We start from the raw sequence: 16,512 nt of genomic DNA, 5'->3' as shown, positions 1-16,512 counted from the left end.
AGAAGAAGACCGTGAGTTGACGTGTAGATTTAGCTAAAATATGATTTGGCTGAACACCGGAACAAGTTCATAGAGCAGCATTTACTTATGCAACAATGGAAGAGATAATTTTACATCCTTGATGCATGGAAAGCATGACTGCGGGTAAAGAGACTGTTTCTTTCTAGATTCCTGAAAATAAAGTTTTTCTCAGAAGACCGGAAGGATTATCAAAATCGAGAGCTGAGGCTCTCACTAAGCGGGCTGTCACCAAATTCTTCGAGTTGTATGGAAATGTGTGTGAGGAGATTGTGCCATTTGTGATCACCCTCACCTGATCTTTAATGTCGACGAAGCGTGCTGGGCTGAATAGCCCCGATGTTTTTGTGAATTCTCATTTCTGCACTACTCAAATATATATTTAAAAAAGAGTATTACGTTTTCCACTTATTATGTATAATAATCTGTTCCAGATTAAGGTATTTTTATTGTATTACAACTATCGATTTATTTACTAACTAACTCTCTAGCCTTCTTAAACCCGAAGGTTCATGGCTGCAGCAACACAGGACTTCCATCTGTCCCTGTCCTGGGCAAGATCTATATACTCTTTTTCCATCCCTACCGATATCCCTTATGTCCATTTCAACGTTGTCCCTCCATCTTCGTCTTGGCCTTCCTACTGGTCTCTTACCATCAGGTTTCCCAACAAGAATCCTGTGAACTCCTCTTTCCTCTCCCATTCGTGCCACATGGCATGCCCACCTAAGTCTTCTTGATTTAATTATTCTAATAATATCTGGACATGAATACAAATTATGTAGTTCTAAATTATGTAACCTTCTCCACTCACCTGTCTCCTCATCCCTTTTGGGTCCAAATATTTTCCTAAGGATCTTATTTTCAAATACTCTCAATTTGTGTTCCTCTTTCAATGTAAGGGACCAAGTATTTATTTACAAATGTTTCAATTATTCATGTTTAGGTTTAAAGTTGAAATGAGTGGAATAGTCCCGCTGTACCCTGAAGGAAATAATATTTAAATATCACACTGAAAAGCAATATTTCAAATCAGTAGAGGTGAACAGAAACAAAGAGAATATAGATTAGAAACAGCAAAGGAGAGAGATGTATGGATGGAGTAAAAGAGAAGGACGATGAAAGATAGTGAGATAGAAGATAAGACTATGAAGTTGCTGTAGAGAATATTTCACCAGAACCAACAAATTTGAAACGCCATTACAGCTACAAATAGCTCCCAACTTCCTGTCTCTGCAATTTAGCATTTGTTGATCTGTCGGAAAGCAGTTTGAACCGTAGAAGCATTGGCTTACACAAGAAATCCAATCTTCCACTCGTATCTCAAGCGAAGGTTCAATCTGGCACGATACAGACCTTAGTTTGCGATGTCAAATCTTGCTGTCCAATAACACGGGGAAACATTTTTCTGAGAAGCGACAGTTATGGTAGCGAGAGTCTAGAATCGCAGCCAAAGTTCGGACTCTAACCCCTACAGTATTTTTTCCCTTCCCAAGACTGTTTTTTTCCTTTTCTTACATCGTTGAAAAGGGAGAAAAAAGTCTTCGGAATTGGGTTCAGTGCGTGGAAAGGTTTCGCCTGGTAGCCTGGTTAAGGAGAAGGAGAGAACGCTATTGGTCACTACATTGGCCAACAGATGGCACGCAATCAGGAACGGGTACGCCATTTTGGCCGCCATTTCGTTTCCCCAACCTCAACTTCCCTACCTCGTCGCCAGCTTAAATTGAGGTTCGGATAGCGCTGCGTACCATTGCAGCCTCGCCTATTACGGTTGTAATCAAAGGGTTTTTCCCACTGATACGAACCCCGCGGAGGGGAATAATCAACACATTGTTTCTTTTGGCGTCTTCCCACGCGGAAGTGGTCCAATTTCATCTCGCATTATAGGGCCTGCATGATTCCGCAGACCTTTACCCTTTACCTAAGCGAAAATGGGCACGCTGGTCCCAGAAATACAAGTAACAGTAAATGCAAGAAGAGGTAACCTTACCGTCGCACTAAATGCAATAACGGTAATTGTATATATAAAGGTAGTCTCTCAGCGGTATCTCATTTTGTACAGTTGGCAACTCTGGCATTCCTAAACCAGAAGGTTTGTTACCGTGCCAACACAAAATACATGTGTAATCTTATTCTGTAGCCGACCAACTTGGCGTAGTGGTTAGCACAACGCGCTACGACGCAGTGGACCCGGGTTCGAATCCCGGCCTGGCAGTGCCCCTTCATCAATATCATTGTATCATCACTCATAATGGAACACACACTCAGAGAGAGAGAGAGAGAGAGAAGGATGAACACAGAGAAAGATGCAAAAGAAGACAGTGGAAGTAGGAAAAAGAGAATGAGAGAAAGAAGGAAAGAAATAGTGGTAAAGAGACAGAAAAGTTTGTGTGTGTGTAAACCTTAATTTCCTTTTTGTTTCTTACCTAGTAGATTTCTGGATGTAAAGTTGCAAACGTGTGCTACATTTTAGCATAGACGCATTGCTGATCCACATATATTTTCAAGTCTGAGTTAGTGCCTGTGTACCTCAAGAAGAAGCATATTTTGAATCTATGTGCAGTCACTCTACGATCAACGGCGAAAGTCTTCCCATCTATCTGCGTGCGGACTGAGGCCATTGTGGAACTTCCTCCTCTATTTATAAACTTTCTGGCGTGGTAGGTATGCATAGATACATTGGATTTTCATTTGCCGTAGAAGGTGTATACGTTTTAAGCTTCCAGAGGGCAAGAAACCACTGCTCTTCGCTGGTTCCCTATCTAGGAGGCGCCATCTTTAAAATTACAAATTAATCGGCAGGTTTAAGAAGGGAATGAAGACCAAAAAATTGGAAAGAGTCGCTCTGCACGTGAGTGTGAAGAAAGACATAGAAAGCGTTCCCTAGAGGAAGATATAGAACCCTGAAATCAACGTAAGGTGTAAGAATGAAATCTCAGACCTGCGACAATCCCCACGGATGCAGCTTACAATGCCACATTACCAATCAACGAAAAAAGTGAATGATGTTAGGAAAATCATCCCCTACATTCCAGACGACAAAAACCCTTTGTACGACATCCTGATAACTTGGTCTACAACTTCTCACCACCATGAAGATCAGTCGGTGGGTGAATGACCGTTATTTGACTTGCCTCCAAATTTCCAAAATTTGGATATAATTTTGTATTATTTATTCTATTGTGCACTTTCGTGTTGTAAACTACACGATAATATATTTTATTTTCCATTGTACACTTTATTTCCGTTTTTTCCCAGCAAAAACTTCATACGTTTCAAGAAGGAAATAAATCCACGACCTTTTTTACATTTTATATAACTACATGTACATTGTTTTTCACGTACTCCTCTATACACAGGGTTCTCACGTTCCACTATGAATTTTGTTGTTCTCCCACTTATAGTTTTTTTTATTTCTCACAAATTTACTTTTTGGACTTATTCCCTTCTTAAATAATGGTGTTGTGAAGCTCACTTGAACAGCGTTGCAGCCTTGTAGTCATTTTGTAAACAACAGTCAATACCTCATGTAAATTTGAACTGTTTACAGTCTCTCCTGTAGTTTTTGTCGGTACTTTTAAGGTCATCATTTTTGACTCTCGCATGTATACCAGAGAAAAGGAAAGTAAGAATTATGAAAAGTTGAGAAAAGGTAGAAAGAAGTAGTAAAAACAAAAGATAGAAGGATCGAAAGAAAGAGATAGAGAAATAGAACAGCAGCAGAAAGAGTTAAACATAAGAAAATACAGAGAATGAAGCAAAATGAAGAAAGGATACAAAAAGAGAGAGGGATGGAAATTAGGGAAATTAAAAAAAGAATAGGGAAGCAGACAAAGAGGAAGGAAAACACAGGAAGAAAGGGAGAAACATGCAAAGAGTGGGAAGAGAAAGAACCTTAGTAGTATTGAAGAAATATATTGTCGACGTTTAGACCACTAAAAGGAGACAGTGGTAGGCCTGAGTCTGTTGTTAGGTGAAATATCTCATCATCGACGAATACACTTTGCTTTTCCATGAATCCACTGCGTGGCACTTTTCTGGAACATTTCTCCGACGTGTGTGTGAGATTTGCCGCACATAATTTCGTATGCATAGGATGTCTACGATATTCACCCGTTTGCTGTAACCAGCCTTTATTACATTATTGATTCTCATTAAACTTCAACGTTCTTTCTCGCAACTGCGGTAAACTTCTCAGTAGAAAAAGAACTAAAAAGAAAATTCTACCTCCCTGAAATTATGCAGGAAAAGTTGGTTCCTGTTTTCTTCAGCTGAGAAGTAGGAATAATTGTATTGGAGCCGTAAGATCGCGCGAGAAATTTGGTGGTTCGTGAATTAAAGGCTTCACGTTAGTTGGAGGTCTCGAGAATGTGAGAGTCTTCCCGATGGTCTAGTGGTAACGTCATCGCTTTTTAATCAATGGGTTCCATTCCTGGCGGAGGCACATAAGTGGTTCGGTCAGTGGCGGAGATTAGGGGGGCGAGGGGGGCAGTTGCCTATCACTTTTGCGCCCGCACTATGCTATACCTTATGCACAAAGGGAAATATACTGTCTTTGCGCCCCCGGTTTTGGAACCCAATCGCCGCCACTGTGTTCGGTCAATATTGGGCCTACTGTTTAGCTGATGAACAACGACAATCTTACAGCGCATGAAAATAAATAACTTATCTTAGTAACTTTTTGATTTTGAATGCCCGATTTGCCGCTACGTACCCTCGAAAAGCGGCATTTTCTATCATGTATTATGGAGCCATGTTGCACAGATTAGCGGCTGCCGCTGACATTTCTTTTAATCTTTCTGTTTTATTTATTTATTTATTTTGTAATGGATCAAGGCCTAAATTGTGAGAACTTCTAGCTAGCTTTCAGACCGAAGCAACACACCGTTCAGTCTAGAAGAAAGCACTCACCGAGCATGCACGAACAGCAGACCGAGGCGACAAGATGCATACTATTGAGAAAACTGTTCAGTCAGAGCCACACTTTCGGCTATTCGTCTCGCTTCGGTTCGAAAGGTTGTATTTATTACTAAAGGCTGTTGTGGCGCTCCGGTCTGATTTCTCCCGTAAATGCCAAAGCATAAGTAAGGATTATGCAACATAATGCACAGGTTGTGAGAACCAATAAGTTTATCGTGTGAGTGTATCTGTTAGCATGTCCCCTTATTTACTCCTTACAAGATATTGATAGTTTTTTATCCCACATATAGCATTTAGTTCATATTAGTGTTTTAGCCGAGAGATAAAAGGTATATTTTAGTGGCAAATGGAAATCTGTGCCTCGTGCCTACATACATAGAGGATAGAAAATTTCGTTGTTGGAGGAATCTTAACTCCGGAACGAGTTTACCGGAAGTTTACCGGTGTTTTACGGGAATACCCTGTGTGTGTGTATCTCTTACATAATAATGTTCTATAACTCTCTCAGTGGCTCGATCTCAGAGTTGAAGTTCCAGGGTTCGAGTCGCCGCCGTTCTTTGATGCTGTTCCTTCATCAGTTTCATCTAATCATCACTCAATCACCGTCATCATTACCCAAAAATGATAGAATTGCGAGGCGAGGCTATCAAAATTCAAATAAAATTCTGTCTCGTCTGAAATAATCGAGAAGAGACGTGATTTGGTGTTCAAGACTCCTTACCTCACTCGATACTTTCAGAAACTGTAATGTAGGCAAAAATTCCTTTATTATGTGTCTTATTCATGCAAGTTAATATGTATGCAACCACGTGTCACAGATTCATGGTTCATTTACCTTTTCTATTAGGAGACATACTTAAAGTAATTGTAATCTGTAGAGGCAATTGGTCGTATTGATAAAGATGAGCATGTGCTGAAGACGTGAACACTTGCTCACTTTCGTATGAATTTATAAAAATGCTATCTCGCATAGTTTCCGTCCTGGCCACCTGTCTGAGAAACTCGTGCGCGTGTATGTAAAATACTAATACTACCACCAAGGAGGGTAGGTACTAAGTGAACCTGGGTGAGCAGGTAACTATGTTTCTCATTCGTGCAAAATCATGCACGTGCTCCGAAATGTTGAGCGGTGAATAGGTGCTCATTTTTATTAATATGCCCTAATAACGTACCTAGAGAGCCAAAAGAAAATGTATCATATTTATTGTACTTGAATGCTATCAATTTGCCTTTGGTTCACACAATAAACATGGAATGGTTGGTATTTCGGAGGTGCTGCCATCTTTTAGCGGCTTGTAAGTGAAACAGGGAGGAATGGAACTGCACGTGCTAATAATGTACACCAATTTCCAGAAATTACATATCCCTTTCAATTTCCACATCAAGAAAGGATCTGCTGGAACCATTAAAATTCGTGTCATTTAAGACACGCTAAGCTTTGGAAATCCTCAATTACTGAAGATGAAAACGTTATATTGAGCGGAAGGGAAGCAATTTCCACCCCCTTCCATATGCCTCCACTTCTTGAAACCACCCCCTAGTCCTTCAATCTCTTAATACGGGGCCCCGCGGACCGCATTCAACCACCGTCATAATAATCACACTTCATCAGAGACTCGGTGCCACGACAAACAACTCCACCCTTCCAAGCTGCTGTTAATCCCTCATCCTCACGGGGGACATTCCACCCTTAGCTCTGTCACCAGGCAGGAAGATAAAGCGTTATTTGATGTTATCCCATATTACGCCGGTGGATTTGCTATTGCGGGACTGGCATGTCTTATCGAATGGGGCTTTTCTGAAAGAATCTGCTCTGGGGGATTGTTGTAGAAAAGGGAAGATTGGAATTGTGAGGAAAGCTGTAGCTTTGGTTGGTGTCGAGGGGTAATTTCTGAACTGACGCTTAATGCGTGCGCTTCCAGACTTGCGTCTCAAATATGTCTTACTCTCTCGAAAACGAAATTATGCTCAGAACTTTCCTTTAACTTACCTTAGGCCTGCTTTAAACGGAAGTATATCCTTTAACATTTTTGCTACCATAAGTGCTATGTAAATGCTTCCAATAATTTTATAGCAGGCAGTACTTTACACGAAAACATTTCATGTAACATTCCAGTTAGCTATTGCGATGTATACTACAGTACCTTTTTCGATTCGAATCGCCTGCCGAACGGCGGTTATCGCGGCGGAAAGTAAGACTGCGTCTGCCGGCAAACAGGACGCAACATCCACGTAACTGGAACCGCTAGCTAAGTAATGAAATAAGCTCGTAGAATTACAGTAACAGTTACAATTGAAATGAGCACCTACCTTGTTACACAAGGTGTTGGAAATGATGTCCTCCTGCATCCACACATGTACGGCATTTTTTAAAGGAAATTTTCATTAACACGTATCAGTTCCTCTTCCAAAATTGCTTCAATTTCCCTCCTGATATTTTTATTTCAATTTTTCGAATGCATGGTTTCAGGTTTGAAAGCTTGGTAGCACGCCACGCAGACGTCATGAAAATGTCTGTTTTTTGTGCAAGACACCGGAGGGATTTTTGATCGTAGTACTTCAACGTTTCTCCTCATTAAGCAAACGCCGTTTTATCATTTTGATTCTTATCAAGAACAGACCCTAATTACTTAAATTTGTTCACAAGTATCCGAACACTGTCTCTGTGTGAAATAGTAACATCTGGGAATTCTGCTGCAAAACGAATTTTAACTTCCCTACAAGAATTCGTAATGACGTAGGAGTCGTGCATAAAAATACGTTGTTTAAAATTATTAGACTGCAGAAAAGCACGAGTAATACGTAAACTAAAACAAAAGAATCTGAGACACTTGTTAACACTTTAACACTTCACAAACACGTGTAAACTGGACACCAGCTATCTGGATAATGAAGCGTTGACGCGCCCAGTAGCAAGTCGGCGGCCAGCTGTGGGTCTAAATGCCGGCAGATACATTCTTACTTCCCGCGGAGCTAGCCGCCGTTCTGCGGGCGACTCGACTGAAAAAGGCACTGAGTATACAACACGAAAGGCACACAGAGTTACACCATCTATGATAGTGCACGGCGTTTACAACTGAAACAACTAAAATATTCTTCCATACGTGTACTGCATACGCTTTTAAGCAGCGCCATTTGTTTGTATACAAACACCCAATAACGTTTTTTAGGAAACATAATTCCTCACTGTTTAATAGTTATCAGTAGTATAAAAGTATATAATATAAACCCGAGAAATGATGAACCCCCCTCAGGCAGATTTGGCTACACTTAAAACTAGCTCAAGATGTGCATATGAGCTTATTGCTCAAGTGTGGTACTCTGTCTAATCCACGATTTTTGTAAAAATGCCCTCGGGAATTTCCCGTGAAATGATGAGGCCCCTCAGATTGATTTGCCTACACTTACAAAAGCTACATCTGTGAGATTGTTGTCCATAAGCTTGTCAAAAATATGCCCCTCTTGATATTTTTTTTGGCTACACCTAAAACTAAGCCAAGATGCTTATAAAACCCACACCCACCCACACCCACACCCACCTACACCCACACATATTTACTTCCGGTCCACTTCCGGTTTAAGTTCAATTGGACACCAGGATCAACTCATATATCTAGTACTAAGACAATGCATTGTGCAGAGGCCTTCTAGAATTGCTCTGTGACTCTCTCATTTCTTACATCATAAACATATGATTTTTCACCTATAAGAATAACACTACATATGGTGTCATCAGGGAGTGTATCATGGAATTCACAGATAATTTTAATGTTTGTCCTGTCATTAACCACAACTTGTTTCCTTTTTGAAGTGTTGATGACAAACATGGGTCTCTGTGCTTTGAATTCATCTGGTGTGTAATACATGTCAGTATTGCCAGTAGTGACCCTTTTGTATGCTGTAAATGCCTCATATAATTTAAGGAAATCATCCTTGCACATGTCTAAATTATAATTTTCTCTAGGAAACACCTCATTTCTGCCATTTTTAAGATATATGTTCTTGATGTTGCAGTTATCAAATTTACTTGAAATTTTTTCCTGATTATTGTGTCTTCCAGTCTGAAACAGTACCACCACAAAATCTGGCATGTCATATTGTATACTGGAGAATGAATTTGTAGCATCAAACTCATAATACCTACCAGTGGCAGGCTTCTGCACACATTGATATGTATAAAATTGTAAAGGAATCTCTGGATTTTTTATTATATCTGCTTTGTATTTAAGAGCATAACTGGCTTCATATTCAACAACTGGAATTCTTAGCTCCATAGTCTGAATAATGCATTTGCCTTCATCAGGTAGGGTATTAGGCAGAGCTTCCCCGGTAGAGTTTAATGTACTGTACCTCATCAAAGCATTATTATCATTGGCAGCTCTTCTAAATGTGATTCTTAAACCACCCTTCCACATAATATCTTTGTAATCTGAGAAGAATCCTGGCAACAGGCGCATGGGGAACAGCACTGTGTGGCTTTTAGATATAATTTTATCACCAGCCTCAAATCCACCTATTTTGTACTCCCTCTGTCCCATAATTATAGTCCGGTATGCCAAAATGGTATTACAGGAATTACAGACGAAGAGGTAGATGGAAAGCACATGGATGAGGAGAGGCACAGTACATCAGTCTTGAAGATTGTGAAGAGAAACAACGTGACCTTATTGCAACGAGCAAGAAATACCGCCCAGACGATTACCAAAAGGAGGCGTTGGGTTGCAACACACCGGTATGGCACTGTATGGCAACCGGTCTAGCAAGGCACGCTGCAAATCGTTAGTAGAGCACTCCTGCTGTGAGTACGTGTGAGAAGACAGCCATGAACACACAACCCATGATAGGAAGCGACAGGGGTAGCAAGAACCTCACGGACAGTAAACGACAAGCAGTGTACGATTTTTTCTTTGAAAACAGTACGGCTGGGGTAGTGAAGAATGGTCACCAAACCATTAACTGTTACCAAAGATGTTTACCGGGACATGCTCATCAACAAGTTAATCCCAGCAATAGATGCACAATGGCCTCGTGGACTGCGCGCAGGGAGAATCCAGGTGTCCGTTCAGCAGGACAATGCGCGTCCGCATATCGTTCCGAATGACCGTGCCTGGATGGATGCTGCAGCGGGCAGTGGAATCACTTTGGATCTCCTATGCCAACCACCAAACAGTCCGGACATGAATGTTTTAGATCTGGGGTACTTCCAGGCAATTCAGTCTCTTCAGCATCAGGCAGCTCCACAAACTATTGATGAGTTGATCGCCGCCGTTGAAACATCTTTCTCTGATCTGACACGCGACAAGCTCAACAACATATTTTTCACTTTGCAGTCCTGTCTCATTGAAATTATGCGCCTCCAAAGGTGGGGACAACTACAGGATTCCCCATATGCAAAAAGCACATTTGAACCGCCGAAACGTCCTGCCATCTCGCTTGGAGTGTCCTCGAAACATTTACGACGAGGCTACAGCAGCACTAGATCTAGCTCGTTGACGGGATGACAACCTTCCTGGACCAACAATATCTTTCGTCTTGATGTTTTATTTTGTCGAACTTCTTGGTCACTTTGTATTGATCCTGGATTGATTACTTTTTAATTATGTTCTATTGGATACTTGATACGATACTTGATCGGCCAATTTGTACTGATCCTTGAGTTATAAAGTTGTATGACTAATTCCCGTGTTTCATTTTCTTCTTCTGTATACACCAATGTCACAGTTTGAATATCGGACAATTATTATGGGACAACAAACAAAGGTGTACCGGACAATAATTATGGGACAGAGGGAGTAGTAAGAAGCCTCGGTTTTGGATAATTTTAGTGTGGCCAAAGCTGTAGAGGTATTCCCAGGGTAATCTACTCTGTTTATAACAACACCATGTTTTCTGATCTCAATTTCAGAGAACAGATGTGGCACAAAATTGTCCACCAATCTTATATTTGAATTTGCCGGATAATCTGTACCATCGAGCTTTACAACATCAAATTTGATGTATATCTGCTCTGTGGGGGTGTAAAAAGCCATCCCTTACATCAAGATCAACCTCAATCTCTGTGTTGGGTTGATTTAAATTTGCAAAGGTCCTCCTGTTTGGGGGGAATGATTGTAGCTCATAAATCTCAATATTTTCCATTTTTTTTGTATGTATTTTTATTTAAATATTAATCTCTATGATTGCAGTTGTTGTGGCTCCAGCAAAATCAACTAATTCTTCTTTTTCATTAGTGACCATCAACTCAATGTAATCTATTCTGTTATGGCACACAGGAAAATATAATGTTGGTGATGGAGTGTAGATGATGGGCTCCATAAATTCAGAGTTAGGTTTAAATGTTGCAATGATGCCAGTTTGTTTGTGAGTGCCTATGCCATTTGATTAGGTGATCATACCCTCGGCCACATTACAGTGAATATTCAGGGTTTCTATGGCTAAGAATTTAGGTATATTAATAGCAGTGTGTTTCATGGCTGGTTCAAGTTTTGTGTTGTTCTCAAAGCCTAACAGCTCTCCTATAGTACCCAGATCCACTGTTTCTGTAGCAGACACAATCTCTACTGTGTGAGTGACAGAATTTTGAGTTAATACTATACCTCTGGGTAACTGAGCATTTAGAGTAGATAGATTATATTGCTCTGGAGTGATGACAATTTTTTGATCACCTACTGTGATTGTGTTGTTATGGTGTGTAATATTGGGGATCAAGTACATGCCATAAAATGCCATGAGAGCTATTGTTTTGGGATACACTATATCATCATGTAATCTAAGTTTCAATATTGAATTTTGGCTGGTGAGATGGAATACCCCCATGATGTTTTAAATACCACAAGGCTTTTTGAAAATTTTGAATTGATGGTTTATTTATTTGAGACAGATATCTAAGAACAGATAAACACAGATGTCCACAATTAACATCTTTGAAATTTTGAACACAGGCATTATTGTAATAAAGATTAGCTGATTTTAGATATTTTACTAAATTTTCAGGTGGAATACCTCCAAATGAATCAAACACAAATGCCTCATCCTTTAAATATTTAAGATAACAGATCCAGTGAGTGCCCTGATTTTTGTACTTATCCAAATTAACTACGCCACACTCTTTGTTGAGTGGTTGTTCTGGTAAAGAATCAGACATGTCCTCTAAAATGTTTGATGCCCAGTGGCTTGATTAAAGCTTCAATATCTTGGTTTGTAAGCGGCTCTTGTTTTTTTAAACTTATTCATGGCTCTCTTAAGACCTTTGCCTTGTTTTTCCATGGCCAGATTATGGCGCTTCAATTCATCTAATTCTGCCTTATTCTTCTTGGCATCTATTACTGTTTTTGCTATGGCAGCTGATCCCCCAGCCAAGCTCCCCACAGCCCCAAGTGCTGCTAAGATGGCCGGGATAGTAAATATGAAGCCACCCACATGTGATTTTTTTCTAGATTGCTGTAATTTTTTTAATTGGGGAGTACTAAGTAATAATTTCATACCATGGCCCTTTGCAAGACAAGATTTTTTTTTTCTTGCGCTGCTTTTTGGTTAAAAGACTATCAATAGTTTTAAGAGATTTAAGACCTGCATAAGGTATCTGATACATAACACCCTTGGCCTTCATCCTAGGTTTATTATATATATATTCACAACCCCCACCCCAGTTTTTGTTTGGTGTTCATAGCTATGGTGGTTCCCAATGCAGCTATTCTCTCACTTAAAGAAGCATCTTTGCTTACAAATCTACCAAATGCAGCCTCTTCTAATTTCTTGTCTGCAACATGTCTCTTGTCAAGATCAGAATGTGTGTTGTATGCTATGTCATGGTCTCTACAAGCAGCATCTAGGGGATTAACACCAGGATCACCTCTGTTTAATCTATGGTCCAATTTTGTGCCTGGACCACAATACTGATAGCCTGGAATGTGTAGTTCAAATGGCAGCTTGTTTATAATGTCATTAACCAACCCCCGACCCTCAGAGACATTCCAAAATTTAGGTGGTAGAGTATTAATAATTTTTATAAGATATCCAATGCCCTTAGTGTCATTCACTATAAAATTAGACAATTTGGTACTTATCATGTCCATAATTCCAACCTTTTCATTGTAAAAATTGTGGTTGCCAGCATTTTCCTCCCCAGCTATCACCAGCAACCTATCTACAAGTTTCCTGACATCATCAACCCACACAAATTCTTTAGGCAGGGTGTTGTATTGTTTGATTCCACTACCTGTCTTGATCTCTGTCCATATGGGCTTGATTAAGTTGTTGTATTTTGCTCCACTGCTAGACTTGACTCTTTTTTGTGTGGGATCATTGTTCTGGTATAGAGCAACTGATTTTATTAATATTTCCTTGTAGTGCTCATAGTCTTGATCTGTATAGCTGCCAGGCCTTTTCCGAGTCATCAGTTCCCACAATCCAGGTGTGCCGGGATACTTAACAAAACCACCTTTTTCTCCAAGATGAGATTCTGAATATACAATCAGATCATCTCCCATAAATGTTACTCTGAAATTGCCAATTCTATGTATGATGCTACCATCACGCTCTGTGTCAGCATATAAGCCAAAGACCTCATCTTTGTTGTCTTTAGGTGTGCTTAAATATTTTTGAGCAAGAAGACCCAATAGGCTCAATAGGATCCTGACTAGCTTCAATTCTTCGAGGAGCAACAGGACTAGGTGTATGAATACTAGAGAGTGGGGTGATTGGATAATCTAATATGTTCCTAGCAGCTACAGGTACAAGCTCTGTGATCAAATTTTGATTTTGCTCTGTAACAGTTTTGATATTTTTACCTAATTCACTAATAGCATCAATAATAGGCTGTTCTGTTTGTTTGTGTTGTTCATAAATTCCTCGGTTCTCTGATTTCCATCCCTTAAATCTTTTTACAAGATAATCTCTTAATTTAAGATCATCAATGATTGGCCTTTTCATGGTTATTTATATATGTTTCAATGTCTAGAAAATTGTTGATTTTATTTCTGTATTTGCCAATATTGGGTTTTCTTGTCATATCAATTGTGACAAACCCATAACTGTCCTGGTTCCAGCACCTACTGCAAAACTTGGAAAAATCATTGTAGCTCAAGTCCCCACCTACATATTCATCATGTATGTGTTTGAGGTTGGTATGATCTTGATGAAACACACATATAAAATTGCTGTTGTCTCGGATCAGCTGCTTCGGTATTTTAGAAAAAGTCTGTGCCAGGTAGAAGCAATCTATGTTTTTGTGTCGGCCCTGTGTAAAGAAATTTCTAACCTTGTTTTGATTATCCAGTATAATGTCATCAAACACAACAACAGAGTTATCAAGACATTCATGGAGTGGCTTAACATCTGATTCAAAAGTGGCAATATCCAATCCATCATATAGCTTCATCAACTGCTGATATTTTAATTGTTCCAAGCTTTTAGAGAAGACATACAAGTGCCTGTTTTTCCAGTCTAACCAGTTGGGTGCCAATAAAAAATTATCAATCATTAGTGTAGTTTTACCACAAGCCGATGGCCCAACAATAAGACATCTAATATTATCAGGCAGCAACTTACCATTTCTCTTAATCTGCTGTTCAGGTTCTGGCAGCCTCTTTATAACATCCCAGGTGTTAATAGCATCATTTTGTCTGCATCGATCCAGCTGTGTTCTGGGAGTCCTAGCCATTTGATAAGTAACTTGTTGCCTTTTCTGCGGATGATTTTTTCTATGAGATATGTGTCAGGCTGCTTAGTTTTGCTGAGTTCTTCTTCATAAAACCTGCCTTTGAGAATTTCTCCTCGGTGATCTTTTATTATATATGTGTTAAGGGTCCCAGGTTTAATTTGAACCACTGTAAATAATTCAGTGCTCCAGTTTCTTGTAAAGCCTCTTTTGAATAAATGCTTATATTTGCTGATTCTTACTTGATCACCAACCTTGTATTTGGCTTTTCTTGTTGTTGGCTGGTATCTAGGATAATAAACAGTACTGATCAATTTTTGCTCATCAGATGAAGTTACTTCAGAGGGTTTCATGTTGATTGTGGAATGGACCGAGTTGTTATATCTATCTAAAAGTTCTGGAAGAATATTAAGCCATTTATAATTACCTTGAAGTGTGAATTGTTTATACATATGATTTTTTAGGGTTTTGTTGAATCTTTCCACAATTGAGGCCTTGAGATCACTGTAACTCGAATAATGTTGTATTGACTGGCTTTTAATAAATTGTTGGAACACAGAATTATAGAATTCTTTGCCATTATCTGTTTGTAAATAGCTCGGTGATCTTCCACTCTGATTGATGATTGTCCTGAAGGCTTCTGTAACACATTTTCCAGTCTTGGATTTGAGTGGCACAGCCCAGGAAAATTTTGAAAATGTATCTATGACAGTGAGTAGATACTTGTAGCCCTTGTTGATTTTGTCTAAGTTTTTCAGCTGTCCACTTGCCATTTCCACCAAGTCACACTGCCATAAATCATCTATGCCTTTTGTGACTACTGGCAGTCTCTTATAATTATGTCTGGCTTGTCTGTGTAATTCATCAACAATAATTTGTCTAGACATAGTATGTAAACAAGAATATTGCAACTATGGGGTGTTCAGCAGCTGATACTACAGGATTTTCTAAATACAGTTTGTCTCCTATTTGTATATTAAATTCCAGAGAACCATCATCTTCAGCATAAGATGTTTCTAATGTATTGGGGTCTGTAAAATCTTCTAACTCTACACTGGTGATTTTTGCTTTGTTATCAGCATTTGTTATTGATAAGGTAGGGTAGTGGTCTGCCTGTGGTTGAAGCCAATATTTGATCTTGATTGGTCTCAGTGTGCCCCCAACAAAAAACTGGTAATAAAATTGTGCAGGGGACAGCATATATATTTTGCCTCCTGGTGTAAATGGTGAATCATATTCTTTGTTGGGGATACTGTACAATTCAAGAATTACTGTATGTTTAGGATTCTCGATTAGGCCAGTTATTTCTTTTTCTGCTGTAAGCAATCTGCTTATTACAGATTCAAGGTGCTCATTGATAGTCCTAACAACATCATCATGGCCTGGCTTGATCTTTATGTCCACAACAAGTTTCTTGTATTGTTGCACAATTTCTTGTAGCTGGGTGGCAAAAACAGACAAAGCATTTGCTTGATTGGATTCCATGGTCCCTAGCTGTTGCTTGATATTAGCTACAATTTGCTGTAAATTTTCAACAACTGCCAATTTTGAATTTTGAGCAGTAAGATCATGGACTTGTCTTCTGATATCCTCAAACAGGGCATGCAGTTCATTAATATGTTGATTAGTTGGTAGAGTGGCCACTGTCTGAGTGAGTTGTTTGATCTCTGTCTGGATATTCTTGATATCTTCTGATTTCAATATGCGATTCACAGTTCTCTTAATATTTTTAAGTTCCTGTGATGTAGGCAGGTTTGATACAGTATTTTGCAAAGATTAAAGTGCCAATTTTACATCATTTAATTCAGAAGCATCAGCCACACCACTCATAGCATCTTGAAGCAGGGCTATATCTGCCTGAGTAGGTGTTGATTGTTGTAAAATTTCAAGCTTTGTTTGGATATCATCGATCAAGT

The sequence above is a fragment of the Lepisma saccharinum genome, chromosome 11, assembly GCF_977018435.1.
Source record: "Lepisma saccharinum chromosome 11, izLepSacc3.1, whole genome shotgun sequence".
Classification (NCBI taxonomy): Eukaryota; Metazoa; Arthropoda; class Insecta; order Zygentoma; family Lepismatidae; genus Lepisma; species Lepisma saccharinum.
This window is presented reverse-complemented; position numbering follows the sequence as displayed.